General features: G+C 33.5%; 1 long non-coding RNA gene and 1 pseudogene across 2 annotated transcripts; one reads left to right on the forward strand and one right to left on the reverse strand.

Annotated features, from left to right (window-relative positions):
- Window positions 1–8,408: 8,408 nt before the first annotated feature.
- LOC140853302 (galactoside 2-alpha-L-fucosyltransferase-like) overlaps window positions 8,409–23,888 on the reverse strand; it is a 42,576-nt pseudogene continuing 27,096 nt past the window's right edge.
- Window positions 13,486–20,013, forward strand: LOC140853071 (uncharacterized). 2 transcript variants are annotated; one of them, XR_012136154.1, is made up of 6 exons: window positions 13,486–13,590; window positions 15,553–15,734; window positions 15,824–15,993; window positions 18,968–19,041; window positions 19,149–19,488; window positions 19,657–20,011. It is a non-coding gene; the product is annotated as an uncharacterized lncRNA (long non-coding RNA). The 2 variants fall into 2 exon arrangements; XR_012136153.1 differs by having other exon boundaries at window positions 13,490–15,734; window positions 19,657–20,013.

The raw sequence follows: 23,888 nt of genomic DNA on the forward strand, positions 1-23,888 counted from the left end.
GCCTCAGCTATGCTCTATCATATCATATCTTTATTCTTTCAAATAGGTGATGCGATGATCGTGAAAATCTATAAAGATCAAAGCATTATGCTGATATTATGTTCATCATCATTCTTTGATCATCCTATTTCTGATTAATCCAATATCGATGGCATATATGTATATCTTCCATAGTCTAGCCATTAGATCAGTCACCCCTATTTAGACAAACAAAGTGAAAGCCTACACCAATGATTCTCTTGATGCCTGATGAAAAAGTCGTGTATCTATCATCATGCCACCATTAAAGAAGATTGACATTCCAATAATCATAATATCAAGCAGTCTATCCTACCTTACTTAGGAGCATTTATACTCTTACATAGGCCATCCGGATTACCTCTTGTAGAGAGTCAAGGACTTTGGTAATCAAGAAATTTTTAAATGAAGAAAAATATTCTCTAAAAAAATCAATAGTAGATTTCCTAAAATAATTTTTCCTCCTAAATTAATTAAGAAGAGTCAAAATAATTAAGAATAATCCATGGAGGTATTTCTATTATTGTGAGGACTCTAAATGGATGGCTTAATATATTTCCTAAAATTTTTAAATTTTTTGGGTTTTTCTAAAATAATTTCTAGGAAGAATAACCTTTTTCTAAAATAATTTCTACAGGGGACCATAAATGGATGCTTTTCTATTATTATACTTTGCTAGATTTAGGTATTTCTGAATATATTTCTAATCTTACAATTATAATACAAAATAATGATAAACAAATGTAGAGCTTCTTTAAATAAATTTTTTGTATATTTCTTTCAAAAATAATTAGAGTCTAGTGCATAGTAATATTTCTAACGGCTTTCTAAAATATTTTTTTCCTCTACGTGGGAGCTATGAAATAATTTTTCTCCTAAGTTGATAATTATTTAATAAACAACATTTTTCATTTCTAGATCTCCAGAGTGCCATGATTAAGAGAACCTAAAATATAAAGAACTTTGATTAAAACACTAAAATTATCATGAAATTATAATTTGTAAAAAGAAAAAATAGAAAAAAAGAGATGGAGTAGTCTCTATTCTAATTGGGTGAACACAATTGCTGCACCTCCAACTTGCCATGATATTAAGAATAATAAAAAATTATTTTTACAAATATTTTTTAAAATAATTTCTACATAGGGACTATAAATGGATGCCTTTGAGGTATTGTATTTTTCTAAAATAATTTTAGATATTTCTAAATAAATTTTTAACATTACAAGTATAGTGAAAATTAATTATAAAGGAACATAGAGTTTTCTAATTTTTTTTTGTATTTTTTTTGAAAAATAATTAAGAAGAGTCTGTTGTTAATGGCTTTCTAAAATTTTTTTTTTCTTTATTGGAGAACTCTAAGATAACTTTTTCCTAAGTTGATAATTATTCAATAAATAAAAAATATTGACATGATAAATCATGATCCATTCTAATTAGGTAAACACAATTGCTGCACCTCCAACTTGCCATGGTGTTAAGAATAATAAAAAATTATTTTTTTCATATATTTTTTAAAAAATAATTTCTATATGGGGACCGTAAATGGATGCCTTTTTGTTATTGTATTTTTCTAAAATAATTTTAGATATTTTTAAATAAATTTTTAGTATTACAAGTATAGTGAAAATTAATTATAAAGGAACATAGATTTTTCTATTTTTTTTATTTTTTTTTTAAAAATAATTAAGAAGAGTCCAGTGTTAACGGCTTTCTAAAATATTCTTTTCCCCTATGGGGGGACTCTAAGATAACTTTTTCCTAAGTTGATAATTATTCAATAAATAAAAAATTATTAATATGATAAACCATGATCCAATTGAACTTCTTAAAACCATCTTAAAACATTTTTCCTTTCAAGATCTCTAGATGCCATGGTTAAGAGAACCTAAAATCTAAGGAACTTTGATTATTGAAGCACCAAAATAGCCATAAAATTATAACATGTAAAACAGAAAAAAAGGGGATAACGAGACAGAGAGTTACGTAGTCTCTGTTCCAAATGGATGAATGCAATTCCCACCTCCAACTTGCCATGGTGACAAGAATTATAAAAATATTATTTTTATATCAAAATATTCAAGTGTTTTGAAAAATGAAAAATTTTTGTATGTCAATAAAATAAGGATTTGAATGACAAGGGTTCCGGCAACTAGTCATGCTACTCCTAAAAATTCAATAATTTTATGTACTACAAATAACCTAAGTTTATTAATTATAGGTTAACCAATACCATGGTAAAAGTAATAAAATATTTTTACATATCGTCTTCACATGGTGTAAGAAAATAATTTTTTGATTGGGCAAAGGATAAAATAAAAAACAATACGCTGCAACATATGATAAGCACCAGCAAAAGCAATTCTAAATTTTTTTGCAAAATTCATCATCTTAGTAGGGTCATATTTTTTAGCCTACTCAATATGCCATGGTGTGAGTAGATCTACTTATCCGGTGGGCTGGGCTGGATTTGGATCAGGCTCAACTCAAAGAAAGTCAGCAATTTTTCAAGCCTAGGCCTGACCTTCGGGCCTTCTTTTCAAACCCGAGCCTACTATATATCGGGCTTCGAGTCGACATCACTGGCTGAGAGACGGTGGGGAGGTGGGGAGGATGTCAGGGCTAGAGAGGCGAAGAGGAAGTGGGAAGAAGAAGAGGTGGGGAGGCACAGGGGTGCAAAGAGGTGTGGAGGCATGAGGAAGAGGCATGACAGTAGGGAGGAAAAGTCCTAGCCTGATCAGGAAGAGCCGAGTGTGCAGAAAAAGAGGGGAGGCAATGCTCGGACGTGAGGTGGTAGTCAAGAGAGATGATGATGGCATGGAGCTTGATAGTGAAGTGGAGGCAGCAGTTAAATCAAGTGTAGGAGTCGGCCTCTGTGGTAGTAGAAGACCCAAAGCTTCAAGCTATCGGTGGAGGTGGGGAGATAGTGGCAGGATTTGTAGAGGTGAAGGTCATGGCCTTATGAATGGTGCGCTGGTGTCGAACAGTCGAGAATTGGGGATGGGGATAGGATGGTTGGAGCTACAAATCAGGGATTAGGATCGAAAGAATCAGGATTCTTAGGAAAAAGAGATATAGGGATCGAAGAGTACTTATGGTTATAGAGTTACGGACAGGGTGACTTTTGGAACAGGTTTTGGAATTAAATACGGATCCAGACTGGGTCAACATAAATCCGAGCTTGGTCTGTTTAAAAATCTGGCCTCGATTTCTAAGCCCAGTCCGATCTGCTGGGCTGAAAATCATAGCTCAAGCTCATTTTAAAGGGGCCAAGCTTGGGTACATGGGCCGGATGGGTGGCCTGGAGTTTGGGCAGGTCTAGGTGTGACACGGAAGAGATCTAGTGTTCGTCCTAATTGCTGAAGACACAAATCGGCTTGAGCCTTGTGAGGCAAAACATAAATTTTTTGTTCATGGATAATTAGTATAAATTATCTCCTGAAATAAATTTTTAATTATATATATATATTTTTTTTAAATAGTTCTATTAGTGTCACGCCTCCGATCCGAAATTGTAAATCGAGGGTCATGGCAACCGCCGCATACTCATAGAAATTTTTTTCCATAAGCATGCAAGGCATCTTATCAAGCTATTCTAAAACAACAGCGGAATAATTAGACAATAATTTAAATTCAAAATATAACAATCTAAATTTTTTTTTAATATCTCAATAAATTCAACAACAATTCAAAGGCTTTGCATCAAATTCAATAAGACTTTCAACCTAAATTAAAAGTATGGAGATTCTGCTTCTGATCACTCTTCCATTCATATCTTGTATCATCTTAATTCCTCAACATCTGTAAAAACAGTAAAATAGGAGGTAATGAGCTAGACAGCCCAGTAAGCAATGATCACTTTTCAACAGATTTCATCAGGCATTTAAGTAAATAATTATTTATAGAAAATAAGCATATATAATTCATCAATTCGAAATCAATTTCAATTATGCAACATAATTCATGCCAATTTCATTTTCTTTTCGAAAATTCAAGTTTCTTTCCAGATTTCAATTTCTTTCATTCTTAAATTCTTTTCGTCAACCATGAGCTATGACCATATTTTTTCTATGGCAGGGTCATAATACCGCGTATCTGCTTACGGTAGGCTGCGAATCATCTGGCAGCCATATCCTTTGGAACCGCTGGTCTCGCTGGCGGTTTGTCGCTGGTCTCTCTGGCGACATGTCGTTGGTCTCGCTGGCGACATAAACCCTCAGGACAATCAATTGCCAACGTATATGCCCCCATTGGCAGGGTCCTTTACATAGTCAGGTTGTCAATTCATCATATTTCTTATATCATAATTCTTCATAAATTATATTTCATATTCTAATTTCGATAATAAAACATATAAACATGTAGTATCGAAATCAATCAATATAATACATCATGGAATCAATATGTTCAATCATGCTTCATCATAACATTTCAAATAAGATATTTTCATAACAAAATACCATTCATCCAATTCATACATCGTTTCACAAACTATATCAGAAAAATATATTATAATTTATCGATAAATCTAGAAAAAATGAAACATTACTTACCTCGAACGCATTCCAATAAATCCACATAATTCTATAAATTTTCTTCTAAAAATTTTGTTCGTAGATTATATCGCGATATCCCATAATCAAATATCCACAATCCTATACAGAATCAATTTCAATAATTAGAAAGAATACGAATACCATATTTCAACGGTTTAGATTGGGTCCGATTATCTAATTTTATCTAATCAAAATCTAATTAGGACCTAAACGATCCAAAGTTTGACTATCAGATCAAATCGGATAACAAGTGATAGGACCGAGATTTCTTCATCGATTTCATAAAATCAAATAGAGAGAGAAAATCAGAGGAGAGAGAATTCATGAGGTACAATTCAAATTGATCAGGTGACACAATCCAACATTATGATTAGTCCAATATCTCGAGTAGTGAAATCAACATGATCAAATCATGATTAAATTGGGATCATGGATAATTAAATTGATAAATATCGGATCTGATCAAGGTAAGTACCAGTACACTACCCGACAACCATGAATCAGGGTTCTTTATTAGAATCAGATCAGAATTATTAAAAGAAATTTCTTCATTCACTAACCTTTTTAGAGAGAGAATCAATCAAGAGAGAGAATATTTTAGAGAGAAAAATTTTAGAGAGAGAAAATTTTAGAGAGAGAAAATTCATCTTGAATTCTTCAAACAATATGATTCAACAAATCCGATCGATCAGATCAAATCATGTTAAAATTATCATGTGGATAATTTAATAAAATCATGAGAAATAAAATCTAAAAATACCTGATCTGATCAAAGTAGATATCGGTGTACCGTCCGACGATCACAGATCAAAAATCCATCATGAGGATTATTTAAATTCATCATCATTCTTCTCAAAATTCTAGAAATCTTAGGAGAGAGAAATAATCTAGAGGGAGGATTTTAGAGAGAGAAAGTTCAATTCTAGAGAGAGAAAATACTAGTTCAGGCTGAAGAGAGAGAGGAAAGAGAGAGAATCTCTCTTTCTCATATTTTATTATTTATATCATTATTTATTAATTAATTTAATAATTTTTTTTTCTTTTCTCTTCTTTTCTTTCTTTCTTTTTTTTTTTTCTTTTTCTTCACGAAAGAGAGGAGAGAAAATCCTATTATTATTATTATATTATTATTATATTATTTTTCTTCTTCTTTTTCCCCTTTTTTTTTCCTTTTTCTTTTCTTTTTCTTTTCTTGTCCTTCTTTTTCTTTTCTTTTTCTTTTCTTTTCCTTCTTCTTCTTTTCTTCTTCTTTTCCCGTGGGTTTCTTTTGGGCCGAAACAGGAGATCTTTAATCCCCTCATTGGTTGGCCGACCGACTATGCAGTCGGCATGGGGATGGTCGGCGGCCGAAGGAGGGCGATCCGACGGCAAGAGGGGGACCAAACCGGTGGTCGGCGGTGACCACCGGTATCGAAAAAAATGGCAAAAAAGAAAGGTTCTTCCGCAACAAAATCCGACGACTCTGGTCACCGGCGAGCGTACATATCGGCACGGGAAGGAAGGAGAAGAAAAGAGGAAGGGGAGGAGGCTTACCTCCGTCGCCGGCGAAGCTTTTCCGACGAGAAATTGGATGGTACAGAAACAGTCTTCCGCGGTGGATTTTCTGGCGATTGCTGCCGATCGGGCTTAGAATCTTCGGTGGAAGGAAGAGAGGAGGGATCTCCTCCTTAAATAGGGCCGGAGGGAGCTCGTCTCCGACTCCGACTTCGGGAGTCTTCTCCCCTGTTTTTTTATTTTTTTTTTTTTTTTTGGGCTTTGTTACATGGGCTGAGATTTTTATTCGGGCTGGGCCATCACAATTAGTAGCCTCATAGTGGTTTTATATAGTCGAGTACTTTTCCGATGGTTCTTATGTTTACGTTATGTAAAGCTTGTAAGAAATGGCTAGCTGATCCCCAACTTCCTGTTCGTGCAATTTTGTTCGCTAGAGCATGATGGCTGTGATGCATGCAGCATGGAGTTGGGGAAGCGGGAGGCTTCATGAAGGACCACATATGTGATGATTTTAACAACACAATAAGGCCATATAGTGTGTAGATCATTTTCAGATGATCAGCAGGTTGGTGGAGTCGGTGTTAGTTGTCTAATGGAAGATCCCACCAGCGGTTGGTCCACCACCATTGAAGATGGAAATTTTGGCTTGTTTCCGAAGTGTCGGTGTAACAAGGAATGGATCTTCTGTACATTCCACGGATAAATTCAGATGGTCGGTCATCGGATCTCTTCGCTACCTCATGACTGTTGAGTAATTGTGGAAAATTTTGTTCAACCATTGATATCTTCTCTTCTGCTGGATATACGGTTGCAAGTGGCCTCAAAGGGTTTGTTCAGTCCCCTCAAATGCTTGGTCCTTGAGCATTTTCTTTTTGAGTTGTGCATGTACTTTAGGATATTTGAGTAAATATATGCTTCCACAATCATTTCTCTTACAAGAAATTCTTTGCACACCACCTGTGGTCTATAAAATTTGACGTGGAGCATACCGCCTCATCTGATTGGACTACGTAGCCATCATTTTTTCAATACACATTTCATACCAGTAGTTCTACTTTTTCATTTGAAATTTTGAATGATGAAAATACTCATTCCTTTCTGCAAAAATTATGACATTTTATACCGATATTATGATATTTTACATTGAAATTATGACTTCTTGCATCAGATACCATAATTTTTTTATAGGATGTCATAAAGAGAAAATGGTATTTTCATTATTGAAAAATCAATGACGACAATATCCTACCAAAATTATGACATCTTGTGAAAAATTATGACATCATATCTAGGAAGTCATAATTTTAACATAAGATATCATAATTTTTTCTAAAGAAAATGGATATTTTTGTCATTCAAAATTTCAAATGAAAAAGTAGAATTATGGATATTAAATGCACGTAGAAAAGCGGTGGCTACGTGGTCCAATCGGATGAGGCAGTATACTCCACATCGGATTTTCTACATTGCAAGTGGTGTACAAAGAATTTTGCTTGGTACCATAGATCAACCATTATGAAAAGCTCTTAGCCCCAATCACTCATGCTAAATGGTGGCCTAGTATCTTTTTGGACATGAACTCAACCCATGCCCTAATTTTTGAAGTTAGAGCTGGGTTATACATGACCCTGACCAAATCCAAATGACCCATTTGATCTAAAATTTTAGACTTGGATCTAATCAGATCTGGCTAGCTTGATTTTCTAGTGAGTTGGATTTGGATTCAACATTAAAAAGCTATATCTAATCAAGCTCAATCATGACTTAGTCTGACCCAACCCATGTGTAGCACTACTCATAGGCCTGATCTCTCGATGAAGAAAAGAGAGAAGAAGGCAGACTCTCTGTGACAGGCATCCTCCATCTGTGCACTAGTGCCTCCATGCCTGTGGCACCTCCATCCTCATGCCTTCTTCCACGTGCCTCGGCTCTATCCTTGGCAGCCCTCCTCCATTCTTACAGCCTCGTCTCCTTACTCGCAACGTTGCCTCCATTCTCTCTAGTCTCACCTCCATCCTTGCAGATCGTGGATCTCCTTTAACCACTCATCCTCCGAGCTCAATTCAAAAAGGATGGAAATAGTACTATCAAAAAATAACTATTTTTCTTGCTTCTCCATTTAATTTAGAAATTCATCCATTTCAACATATGACACCACAGGAAAATGGCCACCTTAATGAATTACATTCATAATTTTCCGACATATCACATGATAACATGTCTTTCATGTTGCCATGCCAATTGATCCATAATTTAAAATAACCATGGTTCCCTAGGGGGGTTGAACCATCCTATTTCAAAGCAAGATATATATATATATATATATATATATATATATATATTCCATAGCTAGTGGTGGACCGGATCAACCAGCTTAAGACCTCCAACCATGTCTTCACAATGCCTCACATGCGGGACTATAGCCCCTAGATCAGTGCTTGTCTTTGCTTTGCAATTGTAAGAGGGGGCGAAATGGAAACAAGGTTCCATTGACATGGCTCGACGACAAGAAGGATTACCTGGCATCAATGCGATCCATGGCTTTAAACCACCAAGACCTTGAGCCACGTACCCAAATGTAGACCAGGTTGATGTGATCAACACATCAGTCAAGCTCAAGAGATAGATCTCTGCCCATGCTTTCATCTCATGCATCTCCTTCCCTGTCTGCTCCACTCCTTCATGGCTTGGCTGATAGACGCTAATGATCTCACCAGTGGCAGTTGGATGCTCCCAATACATGCTCCTCACCTTCTCAAAGTACGTAGAATCCAAAGAAGTTATGAGCACAACTTTTGACTTGGCACCAGTACTACTTGAAACCACAGGTCCATTGAGACTGATATCAGGCAGAAGCTTTTCCTCTAGAGCACATTTAAGGACCACATCTAAATACTTAAATGGACTTTTTGTTGTATTGAAGACTCTGATCTGCATGCCCACTCGTTCATCAGCCTTGGCTAGATAGGACTGGTAAGACCTGGTAATTAAACCCCACACTGTGTTTGTAGGGTGAAAAAGATAACGTCCCAAATGATGGAAAACAGTATCTTTCTCAGGGAATAACCGACCAATTGTTCTTCTTCATATGCTGGGATTAGAAAGAGGGATGGCACAAAGTACTGATTTGATCTTAGGAGCAGCCAAGGGATGTTTTGAAGGACTTGTTGATCATTTTCACAGAAGAAAAGCTTATCGAAGTCATCAAAATCATGGCTTAGATGTACATACACATAAGGTGGTAGTGACATGTTCGAATTCAATGCACCATTTACTTCATCACTGATAGCCTTTCTCTTCAACATATTTCCAAAACTCTGAGGATATTTTATGTGCAATCTGTTAAACTGGTTAAGAAGAGGGAAATCCGAGGGCAGCAGCCATGAGGTATCAGGAAATGGTTCGCAAAAAAGGTCAGTCATATTTAGATTTTTTTATAAAAATAAATAAATTTTAAAAAAAATAAAAATAAAATATATTTATGAAAAATAGATGCCAAATTAATTAAGTAATTTAAACATCAAAATAATGAATAATTAATGAGTAATTTAACGTATATTTTTTTTTATTTTTCAAACACAAAATCGAAGCAAAAATCAAACCAAAATACCCCAAAATATATTTAAAATAGTCTTCGATGCACGGTGGACTGGCCGCTCGATCCACAGATTCAAGGGCATAGTCTATGGAAACAGTATGCGATGCACGATGTGGTCTATGACGGACGGAAGCATTTTCACATGATCGGATGGTGAAGATTAATCCCGAACGCGACCGAATGGTCTGTATTCGTTACCGACTGAGAACTAATCAGATGAAAGATTTCTTTGCACGATCTGATGATTGAAAATCAATCTGGAGTCCGATCTGATAGTTGGTGTTCATCCTGACTGTGAATAGAAAATCAAATACATTGATCAATGCCCAAATTCCATTCGAAGCACGATCCAACGACTGATATCGTTTCTGATTAAGAGGACTTAAACGTTGATTTTTTATCTGATCTGGGTGGTCCAATGAAGATCTAACGGCTAGAATTAATAAATACGGATATAATATGATTTCTAAAGATTTTAGGACTTCTTTTGCTATCAGAAAAAGGTAAAAAATTCACCTATAAATAGGGGGTCTGGAAATAAGAGAAAAGCGTAGAGAAAATCAATAGAAAAATAAGAAAAAAATTAGAGAGGTTTAAGGATCTAAGGAGAAGGAAAAAAATCAGTTCGCTCTATAGAGTACGAAAGAAGAAGAAGAGATCGTCAACCATCTTTTCGATGAGACTGTGCTGATCAACTTCAGATCTTTGTTACAGTTTTATTTTATTTTATTATTTTATTAAATTTTTTTATAATTAATTTTTAATTTTAATTAATATAAAATTTATTTTTTTATATTTTTATTTTTTTTATTTTTATTGCAAGTAGATGCTAAGATCTAGTTAGTAAATCTTAGTACCAATTTATTTTATACACTTTAAATTTTTATTATTTATTTTTATTGTAAATAGAAGCTAGGATCTAAATAGTAGATCTTAATATCCAATTTATTTCTTATACTTTTAATTTTTATTTTTTGACTTAAATTATTTTTTTTAAATTTTATTTTTTTTATAAAATTAAAAATTTCAAATCAAAATACTGTCTTCTTTGTGGATTTGATCCGACTCACTACTCTTTACGTATTTTTAATTTTTATTGAAGTTGAAATTAATTTGATAATCATAGTGTCCTAATACAACATCGTGACCCTATTAATGCCAAATAGTATGCAATCGAGAATCGGTAAAATACAATGGTTAACGTAGCCTATTATCCATCCTGAGATTTGGCACGATCCAGTTACATCTTGTGCATACAATATGTAGACCACTTTTTTTCAAAGGATGGGAAATAGCACAAATTTTTTTTCAAAAATAAGTGGTGGACATGAGAATAAGCATTAATCAGATGGATCAAAAAAATATAATCAATTTTTATATGAGACATGGGCTCAAACCCAAATTAAACCACTTCAAATATTATGGTTAGTTTGATTCAAATCTCTTGTAGATAATACATAGAGATATTACTAAAATCGGATAGTGCTAACTTCGCCCAACAAGATGGAAATGCCTCAATTAACTTTATGGGCCGGTGCTAATATAAATGCAAGACACCTCTACATGAGCCATATTCAAATTGAGAGGATGAATCTGACCAAGCTTAAGTAAGGACATATCTTATCCTTATGAATATAACTATGTAACTTAATTATAAATGAACTATAAAATTAAAGGGGACATAAAAATTTTGTTTTGGCCAATCTTGTATCTTTTTCTCTCTTCCTAATTGGATTATAGCATTCCTTTGGCAAAAGGTTAAATGCCTCATTTGCTCTATATCTTATATAAATCTGTTATAATAGTGGATTAAATGTCTCAATTTTTTCTATAGAAGCAGAATATAATTTTTTCTATAGTGGATTAAAAATTACACTATAGAGGCAGAATATAATTTTTTTCTTATTTTTTTTCTGAATTTGATATAATTTTAAAATTTAAAATCTATCTTCACCGTTCATTATCTAAATAATTATTGTTAGAGTATCGTCATAAAAGACTATCTTGATCCGATAGCTCTAGGTATGTCGATCATTAAAATTTGATTTCGACAGTCACGAATGACCGCATGATGATCTAATAGATAGAGAACATCGATAGATCCAAAAACTTACAACGATGATCTTGATGATATTTATATTATACTATCAAAATTTTACTTTAATCAAACATCATTATCATGGTCAATTTAGCATGAAATAATTTAGACCGTTAAATAAAAAATAAGTGATCAAAAGATCAAACGACGTCTGATAATAAGATAATTTTTTAGATAAATAATTTTTTCTACTACTTTAATTATTTATATGATGGTGATTGCAAAATTCAAACCACACATATATGAACGATCCAAAATTATATGTCTCTTGATTCTCATTCTTAAAGTTTTTAAGTAATTATACTTGTGCTTTTATTAAATCTGCTTAATATGAATGGTTCATATATATACAATTTAAATTTTATAATCATCATCGTATAGATGATCAAAATAGTAACAAAGATCATTTATCTAAAAAGTCATCTTAATCGAATGTCGTTTGGCCTTTTGATCATTTATTTTTTATTTAATGGCTGAAATAATTTCATGCTAAATTGATCATGATAATGATATCCAATTGAAATAAAATTTTGATAGTGTGCTACAAATATCATCGAGATTATCGTTGTAAGTTTACGAATTCATCGGTGGTCTCTATCTTTTAGATCATTACGTAATCGTTCGTGATCATCGAAATCAAATTTTATTAATCGACATAGCTAGGACTATCGGATCGAGCTGATCTTTTGTGACAATACTCTAACGATAATTATTTAGATAATGAATGGTGAAGATGGACTTTAAATTTCAAAATTATACTATAAAGATAGAATATAATTTTTTTCTATTTTTCTCTAAATATGGTATAAATTTGGAATTTAAAGTCTATCTTCACCATTCATTATCGAAATAATTATCATTAGAGTATCATCACAAAAGTCCGTCTCAATCCGACAGCCCTAGATATGTCGATCATTAAAATTTAATTTCGACAACCACGAACGGCCATGTGATGATCCTCATTTGCTTTGTATCTTATATGAATGCATGTTGTGATAGTGGATTAAATGCCTCAATTTTTATATCGTCACTATTATGTCATTATTGATACTCTCAATTCTTATAGTGCCTGCAAATGACATTTACTTGATGCTAAATTTCAATATCACTAAGGGATTTCTAGAAAAAAATTTCTCTCTAATATAATTTTTTAAATTTTTAAAAAATCTTAATAGCACCAAGGGATTCATCCCTTGGTAAATCTCTAAGGGACACAACTTCCCTTACAAATCCTTCAATGAAAATTGTTGAAGTAATCACTTACTGATCCCTTGCAGATTACTGTGGGATTTTCAAAGAATTTAATGAGGGTAATAAATCCGTTGCAAATCACTTAAAGATTTCTCAATGAAACTAGATTTTGAAAGCAACTTAACATCCTTTGAAAATTTTTTTATAATTTCTCAGTAATTTTACGAGGGATAAATCCTTTGGTGATATCACTCACTGAAAGGCTGATTTCTAATAGTGTGTTATTGCTGTCTATTGGGACAAAACTCAAGCTTTTAGTTTTTAAAAATTTATTTAAGCAAATAAATTGAATTTATTTTAATTAAATGATTCATCACTTTTTCATGTCATCAATCTGATTATTTCTTAGCATCCTGAAGACGAATAAATTGCTTTTCCAAAGAAAAGTCAATTTTATACCTTTTCTAAAATTTTAAAATTACTATTTAAAATTGTCAAATCACTTCCATTGTCATTTTTATCCTAAACGAGGCAACCATCATCCTCGTTGTTGCAGGGCTTCCCAAATCCATGCAGCCTTCCACAAGGTTGAAACGTCCAGTCGCTTTGTGTCGGTAGAGTTTAGAATGAAGGAGGTTGATTACTATTTTTCCCTTTCATGCCAAGTTTTGCGGTCCTTGTTATTTTGCTACTCAAGTGTTATTTTTCCCGTCTTAGGTATCAACCTTGCCATAAGATGCTTCTTTCTTTCCAATTTGTGTGGAGGTTAAGTGATTTCTTGGTTGTTCACATTGATTGGATTTGTTTGGTGCATGGAGTTTGAGAATGGATTTTTAGGGCTATCTGATTTATGTGCATATCATGTGTTTAACAATTTATTTCTGAGGGCTGCTTTGGCTTTATAATGGGACTGAGCAGCTTCTAATGGTCATTCCAGCCAAGGCTTGCCTAATTTGCTTAAATGATGACTGGGTTGTAGTTTTGAGGGTGTCAATTAACATTTGTGTTGTATGTTCAATTGTTGTCCTTTAGGGATGGATGACAGCCAACTTTGTTGCATTCAAGCCATCTCTCTTGTTTTCTCTCTCCCATGTTCTCTCTCTCTCTCTCTCTCTCTCTCTCTATCACTCTCTCTCTCTATGGTTTGGTGGGTACCCTAGCAGAGAGCCAATTCTCAGTGATCTTGATTGATCTTGGTAAAGCAGCCTTTGAACCTCTTGTTAGTCGAGCATTATGTTGGACACCACCATCTAGCTAGCCTTATCCTTCTTCCACCTTAGTTTGGACATGAAACTACACTCCCAGCAGCACCCTCATCTTAACCTATTTAGGTCCTTTAGGATTTTCTGCTTTGTTGAGCTTCTAAGATATAACAAAATTAATTGAATTTTAATGATCTTAAATAAGTACTATAGCTGATCTGCCTAATTGAAGTAGATATTTGAAGCAAGAAGAGATAAGTAACCTAGCTTCATCATGTTTTCTATTCACACTTTGTTAGAAGAAATAATCTTTGTAATCTACAAATAGTTTATTAATTTTTTCTTATGTTCTTTGCTTTCTATTTTAATAAAATGGGTCAAGCATGTTATTATTACTATTCTAATTATTTTATTTTGAGAAACGATATAAGAATGTAGTATGTATTTGTTATTCTTATAAAGAAGTTAATTTTGAATTCATGATCTATTTTGAGTAATGAATTTGAAAATTTTGACTACGTAATGTGTGAAATGGCTGACCTTATCATTGGAGATTATATATTGGCTCTATCGACTTTTAAATTTGTGAAACTAGTTTCAACAAGAAGCCACTAGTGATTAGAATAATAACATTTGTTATCTATTAATTATCTAACGCTTGGTATACCCTGCATCTGTCATATTCATTATCTGACCCTTGCCACTATGTTACATGGCCAAAGTCTGATATTGTGTTTAATATCAGTTTATAATTTACCTTATATTTTGAGATATGATGAAAAGTAAAGTTTCTTGCCCAATCAATACTATGTTTTAAAATTCTATAGATTATTTAATCATTTGGCATGTTTAGAGTACCCCAGTTTTGAAGCATTATATTGCTCGTTGGACTGGTATAGCTCATTATCTTTTATTTTCTACTTTTAAGTTCTAAACTATGAATGGCACAGGACTTGCAAAGTGTGTGCTAGATTGCTTAGAGTTTCTATTGGACATAGTTATCTTTGATTATTCGTGTTATTTGGACTTTTTATTTGTTTAATTTGGTTTAGTTTACTTTTGTTTTGTTTTGAAAACTTTTATTTGGTTTGAATGCTGTTAATATCCTGTAACATTATGACTCTTGTTATTTTGGAATATCTATTGATGAGAATGATGGATTAGATTTTCATTACATTAATTATCCAAGATTTAGGAAATTTTGCTATTCTTTGGATATTTGTTTGACTTGATTTAGTCAATTGATGAGGTAGCCTTGTGTGCTTGTATGGTCTACCTTATAAACATGTGGCATCTATTGCGCTTTTAGTTGGGTGTGTGACAGATACGTAGTCTGATTCTAGTAGGAAGTCTCTTCAGAAGGGTCTTTGATTAAAAATGAAGTATTGTTTCCAGTGGAAGTGGGATAGCTGAATTTTCATGTGGCATCAAGGACATGAGCCTTTTTGTTGGTTGAGTTTAGAATGGGACGAAATAGCTTGGAGTTGGTGTGAAAGGCTTTTGGCTGTTGTGTCATCCTCTTGCAATGGATCCTGACGCTTTGGATTTGGCCATCAATTGTTTAGTATTATCGAGCGGTTGGTCTGATATTATTCTCCGAATTGTCTTGTCAAAATTTATATTAATAAAAATTTATTTCTCTTCATATATATTTTTCTTTCTGCAGTTATCTTCTATATTATTGTTTGTACCTGTTGGTGATGATCCTAAGCCAGCCAATCTTCCTTCGCAAGTGATCATGCCACACTACATACTGTCCGATGGTGCAGATTTTCTACAAGCTATTGAATTGGCCGGTACCACAATCCCCCGTTCAAACTCTCGTCTTTGCTTCTGGTAAGCTCAAACCCTAGTTTCTTAAGAAACCTTTTTGAAGATGGTATTAGCACCATTGGATTCTTCGAATGGTGATAAGTTTGCCATCAGCTGTTTGGTTTTGATGGTAAGGTGTTCGTGCCATGGGTTCATTCTGATGACTAAGTCCAGTCATGGGATGATCACCAGTACGTCCAGGGTCTGCATGATCCCAATCAGTCGAAGTCTTCTTTATTTCTTCTTACTATCGAGTCACATCATGGATTTCTCCGTTTTGTTCTGTGGCTTTCTCTTGTGGGTGTTTGTTGAGGGCTGTCCACAGGTAGAGGCTCAATTATTTGGGGTGTGGCCCCTGCATAGCTTGCCTTGCTTTTGCTTGTTGAGTAGGTTTTCCTGGAACTTCTTTAGGTTGTCATCATGTAGTGTTTCAGTTGGTTTAAGGGTAGTTCGTAACCCTTCCTTTGGTCTCAAATCCGACCGTCCGTCTCTTCTACGGAATGTGTGTATAAACCCGCTATTTTCTTCATAAAAAAGAAAAAGGAATGCAGCATGAATGTTAAAACTGATTTCCATATTGGTGTTCAATCTTGAATAGATTATAGACAAAGGGATTTGTCTATTGTTGTTTGTTTCCTTTCATGTGGAAGTTCTCTCCTGATGCATTAGAACCTCTACTCAGCCTCGCTTCAGTGGTCATTTTGTTTTGAGATATTTGTTCTGCACCTCTTTTGTTTGGCCTGAATGCCCTGCTCTCTTCCTTGTTGATCAGCAAATTAAGTGGTTGATCTACTTGACTTCTCATACATTCTGGCCTTCTCCGGATTCGGATAATTAGAGGGGGTATACAATATCTGCTTTGTTGATAGGAATAGGAGCATGAGAAGCTAAGTTAGTCCCGCAATCCAGCAACTCTTCTAATTGGATGGAATTTTTTTATTCATTAGGAGCTTGAGAAGGGATTAGAAAATAATTTTCCCATCAGATTGCCAGGTTTGGAGCAATATACCGATATGTTAGACACCCCAAAAAAGCATTCGAAAGAACTACTATGAACCAAAAGCTGCTATATATTCTATTTCCCAAGGATCATTATCTTCAAAATTTTACATCCTTAATTTTTTAGATGATTATATCATTCATGCAGATTCAAATTTTGATGTGCTCAAAATGATTACTTGGAATTTTAAATTATTCACCATTTAAAATTAAATAACTTATAGAGTGATTGAAGTTTATGAGATAAGCAAGAGAGCAGTGTTCTTGTTTTAATAATAATCATTTTGTGGGGCAAGATATGATATATTTATTTAAAAATTGTGCAGCTCAGCCCATCTATTTGCTTGCCCGCTTTATACATTCTGTAACATGATCGCCTCTAACCAACAAGCATTAGGTTCCAGCAAAAAACAAACGTCAGACATCTTGTTATGAACTTCCACATGCGAATGCTCTTTCCAATGTTAGTTTTGCTGCAGAACTAGTATCATATTCCAGGATTTGAACAATTTATGGGGCTTCAACCAATTGATCCATATCGGATTACATGTTTTAATTTTCCTTTAATGATCTTAGTTTTTTGGCTATGTGAGTAGCATGTATTTTGTTTGGAATATGAAATTCTGTTGCGGAGTATGGTTAGACACCAGGTAGTGAATGCATGCTTATCATTATTGAGATCTACTTACAATCAGCAAATTTAAGTAAATTTTGCTTTATTTATATTTCTTGAAAAAGGATCTCTATACATAATATATATATGCTGTAACTTATTATTGAGAAATAGAAAATACTTTAAGTGGTGACACATCGATTACAAGAACAGGAGTTGATAATTGAATATCCAAGCTAAAATTTCCTAAACTTCTTCTCTTTAGCAGAATTGCAATATAATTTTGAATTTATAGGGCAGAAGGGTGTTGGTATTTGTAGTTGGTAGACTCATCACACATTAATTAGTTTGGTTGAAGACTGTTTGTGTAGAATGAAGCTGTAATTTCTCTTGGAAATGACTGTAGGTCGTGTGGGTTAAGAAACTAGGCATAATAATCTCCTAATCCAAGATATATGATCATTCAGTGTGGTGGTCACCATGATAATGAATTTTAATGGCTACTTATCTGGACCACTTTTTTTTTTTTTTTGTCAAATTTGGAAGATATTAAGATTAGCTATTCTTAGAAGAGGCTTCTGTAGGGGTTTGTGTGCGATCATGATTTGGAACCTTCCAGAAAATCAAAATTAGTCAATGACTTTGTTTTAGAGTTCACCCAAACTAATGTTAAGATGTCCTTACTCTGCTTACGAAGGCTTAGTTTAGGTTATAGAATTCAAGTTTAAATTCTTAGTATTTTTTGTGAACCTTAACGGCTATACGCGTTCAATGCCAAATATAAGCAACACACCATCTATAAGAATGGCAATCATCATCTAGACAAGGTTGACGATGACGAGTACAAGCAGTAGCTGTTTATTAGAATTCAAACAACTTAGATGTATTGGTTAAGTTCTTAAAATCGTAATTATTATGATGGTTTAAATATTTATTATGATATGTAACTATACATGTTCCAATGAAGGTGAGCCTTGGTGCCCTGACAGGAATTCTTCATTAATTGTGACCTAGAGGGCACACCTTTGAAACATGAAAAAAAATCTCTCCATACATAAAGATAAAATGATGCACGTTTGACCCTCTCTGAGCCCCATAATGATAGGTGCCTCGTGCATGCGGCAACTTCTTTTCTTTTTCTTTGTTTTCTTTTTTTTTTCTTTTTTTTTTTTTTTTTTGGATGAGAAGGGAGGATAACCCACCCATATATATATATAAGGCAACCTTTTTTTTTTTAACTATAGATATTTCAGTGTAGGAAAAATTACAAGACCCCTCCTGTTATAGGCCGATGGGGCTACCCAGATTGGACATGATCATGTTTTTTTTTTACTTTTCATGTTTGTTTTTATGCATTAATCACACTGATGCTAATGGTTTTTTTAGCTTTGCGAGGTAGAAGAAAGAAACTGGCCGAGATATTGACTGCATGACCATGTGGAGTTCGACTCGATCACAAGGTAGAAAATGGGTCGATAGAGACGTTGAGAAGTCTAACTCGAGTTGTTTGGAATAACACACACTGGTTAAGTAAAAATATAAGTAATAAAATCTACTTCTGATGTAGCTGAAGATGCAAATGTTGGCAAATGATCGCTCAAAGGTTCAAGTCATCCTACAATTAATAAGATCTTTATGCAAATAAATTGGCGCGTCACCTGCCCTTAATTATGTGCGGTCCCCTTCCCAACACTGGACCATGGTCCATTAATTGGTGGCTAAGGAGGCCAGCTAGGAGATGAGACAATTATTGGAAACTACCACAAAAAGAGCAGCAGCGAGATGAACAGTGTGATAGGGAACGTTGATGGTGGTGTAGTTCCTGGTGGTAGCTGAGCTGACAGGTCAATGTCTCACTGAGACAACCATCAGATCAATACTCTGTACCTCAACAATCATTGAATAAGGTTTGTCTTTCATTAGACTTTACTCCTAAATTCTTCAATTTACAAAGTTGCGTTTGACTTTAAGAGAACAGACATATGGTAGATGTCATGATCTTTATAGAAATGTCGCTTTTACAATTGGATGAGCCAAAACCTGATGTTATTTTCCTCCATTTGATTTCTTAACAGGAGGAATTTGAATGGATTCACTTAAATTATGTAATTTTAAGAATGCATCTATTACCTATCATGGTCATAAGCTTGTAGCCTGCCTGGGATGATTTCTTTCTTGTCTTTTTCCTTTTGGTAAACCTGGGATGGTTTCTACTATTAGGAATACCAGCAGTTTCAGATCAGAAGTAGATACATGTATCAGAAGCTCAGTCATCCTGAACATGAATCAGCAGCTAAAGCCTTGTTATCTCGCATCATCGAATTGTAATTTGATAGTTCTTGTTATCATTGTTATAATGCATCACGATAGTATGGATCTTAATTGTAAACTTTGTGACCATACACAGGCACTAATTGAACTCAAATGACTACTAGGTCAACGCATGACATGGTTTCTATACATAATGAGTATTTTATTACCATGATTCTAGGATTTCTTTTATGTCTAGCTCTATTGCTTTTATATACCGATATTCTGACCCAGTGTATGTAACTTTCGAACATTATTTTTGATATCTATGTTCTAATTGAGGTTCCTTTTTTTTTTTTCCTGTTTATAACTTGCTTTACATTCATGGCAAGGCCTGCTTCTTCTTGTCCTTTATTTTTGTTTTTCATGTCTCTGTAAATAGTAAGTGATTTGAATCTAATATTTTAGATAATATTACTTGAAATGACTGAGCTTTTAGATGTTTTGGAAAGTTGCTTATCAGTTTGGAAGTGTTTTTCTTCTTAATGTGATTATAGACTGATAAGAAGAGTTTAATATCTTGGATGATATTAATTGCATGTTGCAAATGCAATGTGCATGCAATAAAAAGAGAACATGGACTTTTTGGGAGGCAACCCAGTTCCGGCTTTTGCTTTTGCTTTCCTTTGTATTTTGTTTAGGTTAATCGAGGCTTACTTCATATCTTTTATAGAGATTTGAAGACAATATTGGCTAAGTTAAGGGGAGAACTAATTTTGAAAAGATGCCTGGATCAAGTGACATCTCTTCTTTTCTTTCTCTTTTATGCACCCTTTATTTTTTTTACTCTATTGAGGACAATGTCGATTAAGTTGGGCATGGGAGAATAATAAAAATTTATGAATTTTTTAAGTTCTGAAGTAAGTTAGTATTTAGTATTTAAGTATCTAATTATACTTAAGAATCGAGTTTAACCAAATATTTTTCAAAAAAAATTGATGTACAAATTAGAGAGTTTGTGAGATATTAAGAGATCAAGTATTAAGAAAACTCAATAAGGAATTAAGTTTAGAACTTAAACAGTTTTCTTTGAGCATTTCTAAATTTTTCTACCAGCATCAAAGAAGAGTTTACTTCTTATGAACTTGTGTAGGGTAACTATACGTTTCTTCGTATATTTTTTATAAAAAAAACTTCCAAGTACTTCATGCTAAGTAATCGGACCTCTTTGCCTAAGCAAGCATTGAGTTTCATATCAAAAGATATGAAGGACAAAGAAGCTTTATTGTAAAGCTAGTTTTAACTCGTAGCCTGTTTGATTCGAGCAAGTAGGTCCGAGGGGCATTCTATACCTAGTGTCCTAAAGCCATCTGGTTTGGGAGTCATTGACTGCAAACTCACTACATAGGTCAAACAGAAAGCTTAAGATGTTAAGACACTCAATAGCAGTACAATATTATATATATATATATATATATTCAATAAATAAATGATCGAAGTAACAATATACTTGTCCATATGAAGATTAACGATTTAGCGATAAAGATAGGAATAATTTAGAAAAGTTCAGAAAAGATTTAGTGTTCTTAATTTAACTCTTATATTGATTAGTATTAATACTCCAATGAGATACCTCACTCACGCTCTACTGAACATCAGTGATTCATTTTAAAAATTATTTGGTGAAATTCGAAACTTTAAGTTAAATGACACTTAATTCTAAATTCTTTCTTTACTCGAGGACCAACAAAGTTCAAGTTGGGAAATATGATAAGTGGTATATTTTTATATTTGTTGAAGATATTTTTGATAATTTATGGTGCTAATATCTTCTTAAAAACCTATTTCATGAATAAATTAGATTTTCTTACAAAAGTAAATAATTTTAAAAAAATATAAAATTAGAGTATATTTATGAAAAATAGATGTTAATTTAATTGAGTAATTTAAGTATCAAAATAATATAATATTCTTAAAAAATTTAATGCATATTTTTTTATAATTTTTCAGACAAAAATTGGAGCAAAAAACAGAGCCAAAATATCTTAAAAAATCTTAAAAATAGCCTCCGATGTACGATGGACCGACCGCTCGATCCACAGAGCCAGAGTGCGGTCCATAAGAATAGTTTTGCGGTCCATAGATGTGGCTCACAGAATTTCTTTCTCTATTTCAGGCTTGAAGACTCTGGCGGGTTGTTTGACAGACTTTGTGTGAGCATACTCCCCAGGCGGAGTGTTTCACGCGTTAGCTGGGCCCCAGTAAGAGAAGGATTCTAGACACAATCCAATGGCTGACATCTATTCCGACCCAGATCCGACGGTCCACATTTGCTGCCGATTTATAAGAGGAGGTTTTGCACGATCCGAAGGCCCAGAACCAATCCGAACCTAGATCGGATGGCTACGATTTGATCTGACTTTGATAAAGATTAAAACGTTGATTTTTTATCAAATCTGGGCAGTCTAAGCCTGATTCGATGGTCAGAAAAATTTTTAAGGATTTTTATACATTTTCTAAGAGTTTTAGGACTCCTTTTCCTACCAAAAAATATGAAAAATTCATCAATAAATAGGAGATCCAGGAATAAGTCTTAAGAAGAGAAAAAAATAAAAAAAAAATAAAAAAAATAAAGAAAAAAATCAAGGAGCTTTAGGGATCAAATATTGAGAGATTATGGAGCTAGAGAGCTTGATGCGTAGCTAAATCCCTTCAATCCAAGAATACGATGAAGCCTGTAAATAAATTTTTATTTTTTTATATTTAATTTTTATGTAATAAAATTATACTTTTATTTCATATCTTTTTATCTTCTTTTGAGGTATTGATCCAGCCTACACGGCCTATACCCTCTATTGACGTGCCGTGATCCCTGGATATGGTACGTACTTTGGAGAGATAGATCGTAGTATATGAGATTAAATCTTAGATCTTGTAATTGAATTTAGATAGTTTATACTCTAATAGGATGAGCTGTGATCTACTGATACAGTCCGTACCTCTTAGAGATAAGTTATGCTAATACCTTAATTAGAAGAATTAATATTGCAACATAAAAAAAAAGAAAAAAATAAATCTAATTTGCATGGTGGATTCGAAATTTTTGAGTTATTTCTCTGAATTATTTTCTTTCATAAATTAATTCATACTTTTAATTGAATTCTTACTATTTTATCCTTCTACAATTAATTCTCTTTTATTTTTTCTTAAAAAAAAAAAGAGATAATCGCCGAAGATCTCTGCGAAAACGATCCCAACTCACCCTATCTATATAGTTTGAGTTAGTTTTTATTCTTGACCACCTACGACAGCGATCAAATTTTGACATCGTTGTCGGAGATCTAGGCACAATTATTCTTTTAAAAAAAAAAATTTAGTTTCTTTCTAACTTGCTTAGTTCCTTAGTCAAACTTACTTTCTTAAAAAAAAAATTCTCTACATTGACATTTCATAATCTACTTAGAAAATTAGATACTTAATCATTAAATTTAAAAAATAAAATAAATCAATTTACTCTTAACGAACTATCAAATCTGGTCACCTTTTCTTTTTGCATTGCATAATTCCATAAAATATCTTAAGGGCACAAACCCTAAACAAGATAAGGTAAAAATTTTATCACCCTTCCTTGGCCCACCAACCACCATCCTGCATATTGCATTGACCTAAATCTTAACTTAAAATTAATTAAACGTTGGCCCCTAAGGACTTTCGAGCTCAATAGGATAATGGATCCTAAGAGTAAGATCGGGTTAGGGTTATTCAGTTTGACTGGTATCTAAAAAAGTAGTTCAGAGACTACGTCCTGAAGGAATGTGGTTATTTAATTAGTTCCGTTCATTTATCTGGCCAACTCAGTTAGTATCTAAGAAAAGTAACGGGAGGATCCCCACCAACCTTATACTTATCTGACCAGTTGAGTGGTTTATTTTTTACCTGAAGTGCTTAAAGGCGGTCTTGATAGTTAGGAGCTATCTAGATCTAGGATTATCCTTAGCTAGGATTAATTGCATAATGTGATTACTAACCTACAAACTTTAACCCTAATTAAAATACT

Source organism: Elaeis guineensis, chromosome 13 (assembly GCF_000442705.2).
Source record: "Elaeis guineensis isolate ETL-2024a chromosome 13, EG11, whole genome shotgun sequence".
NCBI lineage: Eukaryota > Viridiplantae > Streptophyta > Magnoliopsida > Arecales > Arecaceae > Elaeis > Elaeis guineensis.